This window comes from Gorilla gorilla, chromosome 9, assembly GCF_029281585.2.
Source record: "Gorilla gorilla gorilla isolate KB3781 chromosome 9, NHGRI_mGorGor1-v2.1_pri, whole genome shotgun sequence".
Lineage (NCBI taxonomy): Eukaryota > Metazoa > Chordata > Mammalia > Primates > Hominidae > Gorilla > Gorilla gorilla.
The window spans coordinates 26,736,723-26,746,399 of record NC_073233.2 but is presented as its reverse complement, the minus strand read 5'-3'; positions in this window follow the sequence as shown (position 1 = coordinate 26,746,399).

Below are 9,677 nucleotides of genomic sequence, written 5' to 3'. Positions count from 1 at the left end.
GCCCAGGTCCTGGCCTAATTCGTCACCTAGATGGTTGAACCCGGGTGAGTTTCCACACCTGTGATTCAGTCTTCCTAGCCCAGATCAGTGGTTTGGGACACAGGTATCTACACTGGGCCTGTCCTGGATCTTGGAAGTCCTGAACAGAGGTTAGAATGACAAGCAGAAATCTGAATAATTTCAGATTGTTCAGGTTTTGTTGGGAACATTGGTCATTTGGGGGCCCCACCTCCCATCTAGAAGCCAGTGAAACACATTGACTCTTCCATCTCCATGGGAGTTATTATATGTAGGCTTTGCCGAGGCTCAGCCAACCAGAGGCTCACACATAGGTTTTCAGTTTTGGAGGAGTAATGAAAAGATGCAGTGAAGGCCTGAGATTATATGTGGGTTGGTTGGGGCAAGGGTATAGGATTATGGCATCATATGATCCACCAGCCATCTGATGGTCTGATCTTGTCTTAAATTCCTGCCTGTTTTCAGAGACTGTTGTGAATACAGTACTTCCTGTTATTCTTCTGATAAATTCCTGTGCTGTATAAGCTTACCAGATATATTCTGTTGTTTGCAATAAAAAAGCTTGATTAATACAGAGCAGTGTGGTTCATTCCCCACTGGCCTGTCACAGTGCCTGGACTCTTCCCTTTGAGTTCCTAAAGCTTTTCTACAAGAATGCAATGTTAAACCTTGTCAGCAAACACTGTCCTAGTAATTCATTTATCAAATCTGTCACAGAAATTATTCATTGTACCCTGTCTATTCTTCCCCTTTGTTTAAAATTGTGGCATAATTAATATACAATAAAATGTTAATGTACAGATCCTAAAGGTTCTGTTCCATGATTTTAGGAGATTGTATATACACCTAAATAACCACCACCAAAAACAAGATATAGAGCATGTCTGCCATCCCTGAAAGTGCCTTCATTCCCTTCTTGGCAATCTCTCCCCACTCCAGAGGTTATCACTTTCTGGTCACTATCAACATAGATTAGTTTTGCCTGTCGTAGAATTCTATTTAAGAGTACAGCATGTATTCTTTCGTGTCCCAGGTTTTTGGCTTAACACATATTTTAATATTTATTCTTGTTTGTAGGCCTGCATTATGATTTCTATGGGCCCTAAGCACTTCATGAGCCCCTTCATTTTATGTACACACACTATATAATCAAAAATTATGTCTTATGACTATGTTGCTATAAAGATGAATATGACAAACTATATAATCAAAAATTATCTTATGACTATGTTGCTATAAAGATGAATATGACAAACTATATAATCAAAAATTATCTTATGACTATGTTGCTATAAAGATGAATATGACAATTTCTTTCACCTAAAACATTTTCTTCCACCTAAAAGTTTATTTTCACAGGCCCCAGAACTGTGCCTACTATGCCAAATGAGTAAATCAGCCCTGGTTGTTTCATGTATCAGGAATTCATTCCTTTTTATTGCTGAGTAGCCTTCCAGTATTCCAGTATGAATATCCCACAACATGTTTAAATATTCTCCTGTTGATGGACATTTGGTTTGTTTCTACCTTTTGGCTAATTATGAATAAGGCTCCTGTGAACATTATTGGACCAGTCTTTCTGCAGTAACATGTTTTCATTACTCTTGGACATACACACACACACACATATATAATGTTATATATATATATATATAATGTTATATATATATAATGTTATATATATATAATGTTATATATATATAATGTTATATGTATATATAATGTTTATATATATAAAATGTGTATATATATAATGTGTGTATATATATGTGTATATATATAATGTGTATATATATAATGTGTATCTATATATAATGTGTGTGTATATATATAAAATGTGTGTGTATATATATATATAAAATGTGTATATATATATATATATAAAATGTGTATATATGTATATACAATATAATGACCCTGCAGGCAATCAGACCTTATGGTTGTCTTCCCTTGTTCCCTAAAAATTGCTGTTATTCTGTTCTTTTTCAAGGTGCACTGATTTCATATTGTTCAAACACACGTTTTACAATCAATTTGTACAGTTAATACAGTTATCATAGTGGTCCTGAGGTGACGTATATCCTCAGCTTACGAAGATAACAGGATTAAGAGATTAAAGTAAAGACAGGCATAAGAAATTATAAAAGTATTATTTGGGAACCGATAAGTGTCCATGAAATCTTCACAATTTGTGTTCCTCTGCCGGAGCTCCAGGCAGTCCCTCCATTCGGGGTCCCTGACTTCCCCCAACACACTTGCAAGCTAGCACGAGCACGTGACAGTGATTTAGCCAATGAGAAGCAAGCAGAGGTAATATGTGCACATTTGAATCACATCTTTATAAGGAAGTTACCTTCTTTCCTTTCACTTTCCCTTTCCCTTCACTTTCCCTTTCCCCCTTTGCTTAGGCCAGAATGTGAATGTACTGGTAAACCAGCTCTGACCATGAGGAGAAAGACACTCTCTAGAGGATAGCAGGGCAAGGAGTCCTTGGATGACTTCATAGAACAGAGCCGCCTGCCCACCCTGGACTGCCTGCACACCTCTGGGGAGTGAGAGAAAAATAAACTTCTGTCATGTTGGAGCCACAGTAATTTTGTTACAGCAGCTTAGCCAGCATTTTGCCTAATGTAAGATTCTTTTAGTCAATCTTGTCAATGGATATTTACTGATTATCTAATGCAAGCCAGATACTGTGCTAGGCACAATAGATTTTTCCAAGGTGAATCAGGGACACCAGCTAAATTCACTCTCATCTTGAAGGCAAGTCATAAATACTTGGGAAGCTAAATAAAGTTAAGCAACATTATAAAACATCCCCCAAACTTTCATAGGGTGGCACATGCTGAAGGCCAAATCAGCATACAGAAATAGAAGGAAACTCAGAGAAAAACAAGTCCATGCCTTTCCTTCTCTGACAGCTGGAACCGTCTCATCCAAGTGCTGAGATAATGTGACAAGACCTAGGCTCCTAGAGCAACCGGACCACAAAAATTCAGGGCAAAGGGGAAGGGGAAAGCATAGGGAAGGAGGGAAAGGGGACATAAAGAAACGGAGGTAGCATGGACAGATCCTTGGCCAGAGACCTGCCTGCCACGTTCAGGTTTGGCTTTGATGAAGTCTCTTCATATATCTTGGCCTCCATTTCCCTATCTGTAAGATGGGAACTGTTTCATTACATTCACTTTGCTCCAAGGAACAAACTGATTCATGGTGAGTAAAGATGGTGAATATTGTAATATTATAAGGCTATAAATCATGTATAAGAGAGACAGAATCTCAGAGAAATCTCAAAACAGGATCTGCTGTAGGATGGGGCCTTAGGGAGACTGGAACTGTATTTAGGTCAGATTTAGAGTCCTCAGGATCAGGGATCCATGCATCTTCACTTCAGAGCTATATTTTTAGTTATACCTTCATTAAGACTCTGTTTCACGTGTTTGAAGCCCCAAACTCAAAATGTTTTGAGGGAAAAAAAAAAAAAGGAAATGTCCTGGCTCATGCAACTAAAGAATCAGTGTATATAATAGCCTTGGCATGACCAGAATCAGCCAGTCAGCCAATGGGGCCAGGACCCAGTCCCTCTCCCAGCCATGGCTCTATTTCCCTTCACGTCGGCCTTACTCTCAGACCCTGCAAGATGACCCAAAGGCTGTACTCTTGCTCATACTCTTCATTGTCTAAATTCAACCAGAAGCTAGAGGGAACTTATAATGTGCAGACCAGTTTTCTTCAGGGCATACAATAAGGTAGATAAATGAGGAGAATGGATGATCGAAGCTATCAAGTACATCCCCCTAGATTCAAGTCCAGTAGAAAGAGCATAATTGTAAGCAGAAGTCCCCAGCTGTATCTCCTTAGTTCTGATTAAACCTCCTGATCGTCACTGTGGCTCTGGGAATGAAGATGGGTGGGGCTATCTCTTCCCACATGTCTGGGAGTAGGGGAGGAAGTAAGGTCTCCAAGGAAAGTAGAGGTCACTATTATAGAAAGAAAAGAGAACGGATGTTAAATAGCATCTAAAGTGGCTATTCTTGTTCCCCATTTATCTCATTTATTTGTAAATATGAATGCTGGATAATTTTTTTTTTTTTTTTTTTTTTTACAAATGAGAGCTTTAAATAACTGTAGCATGACTAAGATATCTGGTTGGGCACATAAGAGGTTGGATTTGGTAAAGGTCTGAAAGAAAGTATTGTAATTTTCTGCTCTCACATAACAAATACAACCATGAATTGCATTCAACAGTTTAGGTAGTTGATTTAGTGTATCTATCATGTTCTTGATAGCTAATTGTTTTTATAGATGGAGAAACTGAGTCACACGTTTATTAAATATATCATCTAAGATCTTGGGATTAAACTTTGGTGCCAGGACAAGAACCTGGATATCCAGATCAATGACAAAATCATGAGTAATACCTGTGTAATTCTAGAATGTTTTCAGGAAAGCATAATTCTTCTTGTTTTTAGCTGATAGCACTGTATTTGTTAAATTCTTCAGGTTCCCTAGCACTCACGGGTATGTCCTCTTACTGATATATACCAAAGGAATAACCTATGTAAAAGCACTCTGGTAGGTAGAAGTATGGCTGGTTTTGAAGGGCCAAAAACCAATATGCTTGAAATGGAGAGATGGAAGCATGGGGCAGGGGCAGGGGCAGGGCAGGGGAGGGGAGGGTAGAGAGGCAGGTAGGGACCAGCCTGTGAAGGACGTCATAAGATATATTATCATTTATAATTATTGTTAAATTTTAGGTTTTAAAATTTAGCAAACTTGATTTTATTAGATTTATTTTTTATGGTTTTCTTCTATTCAAGGTAGTGAAATATTACCTTAATTACCATTAATACATTTATTAGTACCTGTTACCAGTAGTACATTTAACAAAGTTTAAAAAAAAGAGGACGTTTTCATAAAATATTAAGTACAGCTGAGTGTATAGTAAACATAGGATATGGTAAACTCATGAAAATAGTATCTGAAGGAGTAAAGTTTGGGAAACACTGGTATGTTGGGCATTTTTCTTTTTTCTTTCTTTTGTGAGATATGATCTTGCTCTGTCGCCCAGGCTGTAGGGTAGTGGCATGATCTCAGCTCATTGCAACCTCTGCCTCCCGGGTTCAAGCTCCCACAGCCTCCCGTGTGGCTGAGACTACAGCCATGCATCTTTTTTTTTTTTTTCTCCAGAAACAGGGTTTTGTCATGTTGCCCAGGCTGGTCTTGAACTCCTGAGCTCAAGTGATTATCTGTGTCAGCCTCCCAAGTACTGGGATTACAGGCACATTTTTCATTTGCCCCTCCAGATCCACTTTCCACTCTCTGTATCCTTTTTTGTGACTCCACAGCTGACCTCTAAGGCCTGCATCACCCAGTCTACCTTGTCCTCCTTGAACTATCACCTACCTTGGTGATAAGAGTCACCAGTAGGAAATTGAAGCAGAGGAGGAGTATGGGGTTAGGGGCTTTATTCCCCTGAATTCTTGCTGTGAGATTGTTATTCCTCGACCCAAGAGCCTCACTCCTGTCTGATAGCCTCCCTGACAGCTACAGGCACTCTCTTCAGGTTCCAGTAACCACCTCCTTGCCTCAACCTTTTAGACTTAGGAGTAGAAATGGCTCCCCGCTATTGCTAGCACTGAGACACAGCACCATTCCTTGTTGGGTTTTCTTTAACCCTTCCTGCTTCCTTGTAAATAATCTTTCACTAAATTCTCCCTCAGTTACTCTGTTGGAACATGTTCTCTGTTTCTTGCCAGGACCCAAACTGATACACATGATGTGGTAGAAAGCAACTTTGCAGTCAGACGGAAGTAGATTTGAATCCTGGCCATCCACTTAGTAGCTGTGTGACCTCAGTGAAGTCCAACTAGATAAGCACAATATTTATCAAAACAGAAAGACTCTGCTCTGTGAGGTCAGCCACCACATCTGTCTCACTGCTACAGCCCCAGCTTTGGGGCAGTGTTTGGCACTTAGTAGGTGCTCAAGAAAAATGTTTTCATGGGGTAGATTTCACCATACCTTATACATGAGACCTAGGAGAGTAAGAGGTCAACTAGTCAAACATACTTTATGGATGACCCCCAAGAATGTAGCAAGACTTGTGCAAGTAGTGGATCTTAGACACACTCTTTAATGCAGGCAACAAAAGGAATGGTTGAGACTGGTAAAAAAAATTAGAAAACATGTCAAGGAACTGACTGGCAAAGAGCACCCTGCCTACTACACCACCATGTCCCTAGAGATCTCATCTCCTCCCCCACTATCACTCCACCTCAAAAGCCAGTTCCCTTCTGAAGGGGGACTCTGTTGAGAGGGCATGTCTTCTTTCTGATGAGGAGGGAACATGCAGGAAGGCACACAAGGAGACCTGAGGGTCCCAGGGAGAAGACAGTGAAGGAACAACCAGATGGGCAGAGGATTTATGCAAGACCAGAGCTGGATTGGCAGGGAAGCCACAGATGTCATGGTCCCTGAAAGTCAAAAAGAGGTGATGAGCTGGTATATTAGTTTCCTAAGGCTGCTGTAACAAATGACCACACACTGGATGGTTTACAACACCAGAAACTTACTCTCTCAGAAGTCTGAAATTGAAGTGTCAGCAGGACCATGTTCCCTCTGCAGGTTCTAGGGGAGAATGCTCCCTTCCCTCTTCCCGCTTCTGATGGCTCCAGGTGTTCCTCGGGTTGTGGCTGTAAAACTCCCATCTCTGCCTCTGTCTTCACGTGGTCTTCTCTTCTGGTGTCTGTGTCTTCTGTCTCTTATAAGGACAATTGTCAATGGATTTAGGGCCTGCCCAGATAATCCAGGATGACCTCATATGAAGATCTTTAACTTATTTATATCTACAAAGAACTTTTTTCCAAATAAGTTCATGCTCATAGGGTGCAGAGGTTAGGATGAGGACAGGTCTTTTGGGGGGCCACCATTCAACCCACTACAGATGTTGATATGGCTTGGCTGTGTCACCACCCAAATCTCATCTTGAATTGTAGTTCCCATAGTCCCCACATGTTGTGGGAGGGACCCAGTGGAAAGTAATTGAATCATGGGGGCAGTTTCTCCCATGCTATTCTCATGATAGTAAGTTCTCACAAGATCTCATGGTTTTATAAGGGGCTTCCCCCTTTGCTCAGCTCTCATTCTTCTCTTTCCTGTCATTGTGTGAAGAAGGATATGTTTGCTTCCCCTTCCACCATGATTGTAAGTTTCCTGAGGCCTCCCCAGCCACGCTGAACTGTGAGTCAATTAAACCTCTTTCCTTCATAAATTACCCAGTCTCAGGTATGTCTATTAGCAGCGTGAGAATGGACTAATATAGTCGGTAAACAGGACAAATATTGGTCATTTTTAAACAAAAGAGTTACTTGATGAACTCTGCACTTAATGGTTAAAGATTAAGCCGAAGGTAGTGTTCAGGGAAGAGATAAAGACAGGAGGGGGCTTCTGGTGACAGCTCTTGCCAAAGTAACCTATGGGATGATGAAAATATGGACCGATGTAGCCACTGCAGGAAAGAGGAGGAAGTAATGCATATGAAAGACCTTATTTTTTAAAAAATCAATCTTGTTCTCTCCAACAACATGGAAAGAGCATAAGTTTTTGAGTCATACGACCCACGTATAAGCCCCAGTTTGTATACTGACTAGCTATGTACATTTGGTCAAGCTCTTAGTTTTAGTCTTTTTATCTGTAAGTTGAGGGTAATGGCAAACCTGCTTACTGCATAGGTTTATAGCAAAGTTCAAATCAGATACCACACAGCACTGGTTGTGTGCTGTGACAGTATACTACATGGCCACATGGTGGCGATTTGCAATTCTGACTACACATGGACATCCCTTGAAGCTTTAGAAAAATAAAGATGCCTGAGTTTGCCCTAGACCTACTGAATTAGGAACAGCAGTTTTAAAAACTCCTTGAGTCATACTGCTGCCCAGTTAAAGGAGAAATTCACTGTGGAAGGACATGGTATTAAGATATAATATCCATAAAGAGAATGAACATAGTCTTCACCTTAGGAAGACCATGTAGTGGCCTGAAGCAAACTGGGGTTCAACTCTCCTCCTTTAAAAAAAAAAACTTATGAACATCGTTATAAATCAGGAATTATGATTATTATGGATTCATTTTGTATTTTTAGTAGAGACAGAGTTTCACCATGTTGGCCAGGCTGGTCTTGATCTCCTGACCTCAGGTGATCCACCCGCCTCGTCTCCCACAGTGCTGGGATTACAGGCATGAGCCACCATGCCCGGCCAATTATTATTAATTTTAATATTATCACTAATTATTCAGTTTCATTTAAATATAAAACAAGTCCCAGTTTAATTCTAACTAAGAATTTGAAATATCCGAGCCTGTTTATCCAGCCACTGGGACAGGACACCCAAAGTCTACTTGCTGGGGTCTGAGGAGCTTCCTGGGAGATAAAGCATCCAAACAAAAGAAAGATCCTGGTACGAAAAGTTTCACCTCATAAGAAAGATTTAGCCATCAGAAAGGAAGGAGGGTGATTCAAATACAACGTAGGGTCTGTTTCTTAATGACATTTACTTCCTGAGCCTCTGCTAGTTTCCCATGGCTTTGTGTAACAGTCCTGTGGTGCACACACAGTGAACCTGAAAAACCAAAACGCTTGTTTTACTAAGGAATGAACAAAAAGCTCTGCAAGACATTGAAGAACAAGCAGCACTGCTTGGAGGCTGCCTTTAAATAAAGGAAAAGTGGAAGGAGAATGGCTGTATTTTATTCTTCCAAAAGGAATTTCCTGCAGTTTTAACTCCTCAAGGAATTCAGAGCCTTGGCCTCAGAAAGGAGGAAGAGGGTAGATGGAGGAGGGGAGGGAGAGGGAAAGAGAGAGAGAGAGAGAATGCATTGAGAACAATCTTATCAAATAACACAGTCAGACAGGGAGACATACTTCCAAAAACGCATTTCATAGATTGTGTGAGTCTACAGGAGCAGGAGCTGAAGGGACTTCAAATGGATAAGGACAATTTCAGCCTAGGAAACCCAGGTTAAAGGATATTTTACAATTCCTGACATAAGCACTGATTAGAGTAACATACAGGGAAGAAAAACAAGTTTAGTTTATAAAGGTTTGTGTGTACAACGCAGAACATAAATCCAGATCCAGTATCACCGTCCTGCACTCCTGGAAGCATCGCAATCTTGACAGTTGCAGCTAGGAAGCACAAGAGGGCGCCAGAGAAGGTGGAAATGTTTTATTTTCCCGGGTACTATTCAGTGTTGGAAAAATCCCCTTTGATCTATTTTTTCCTTTTTTACCATTAATTCTAGTTAACCCCTTTTATCTTTATTTATAAGCATGCTTACTATTAGTTCTCTTGGCTTTTTTAAGAAATGGAATGACTATGAGCGTTAAGTTTATTGGCTAATATTTCATTATTAACTTGGTTAAGTTGAGGGGTGGGATAGTTCACAAGTGAAAAAGCTAAAATAAGTAAGCAGTTTTGGAGAATGCAGAAGGGAAAGAAGTTGCTAGTGATGGATTAATTAAATAAATTAACATTTACTGGTTGGGTGCCCAGTCGTGTGTTAAACCCTATGTGTAGAAAGATAAAATGCACTCACAAATTTTCATCGAAACATCAGAAGTTAAAATTTCATAATACCTTATTTTCCCTATTTGA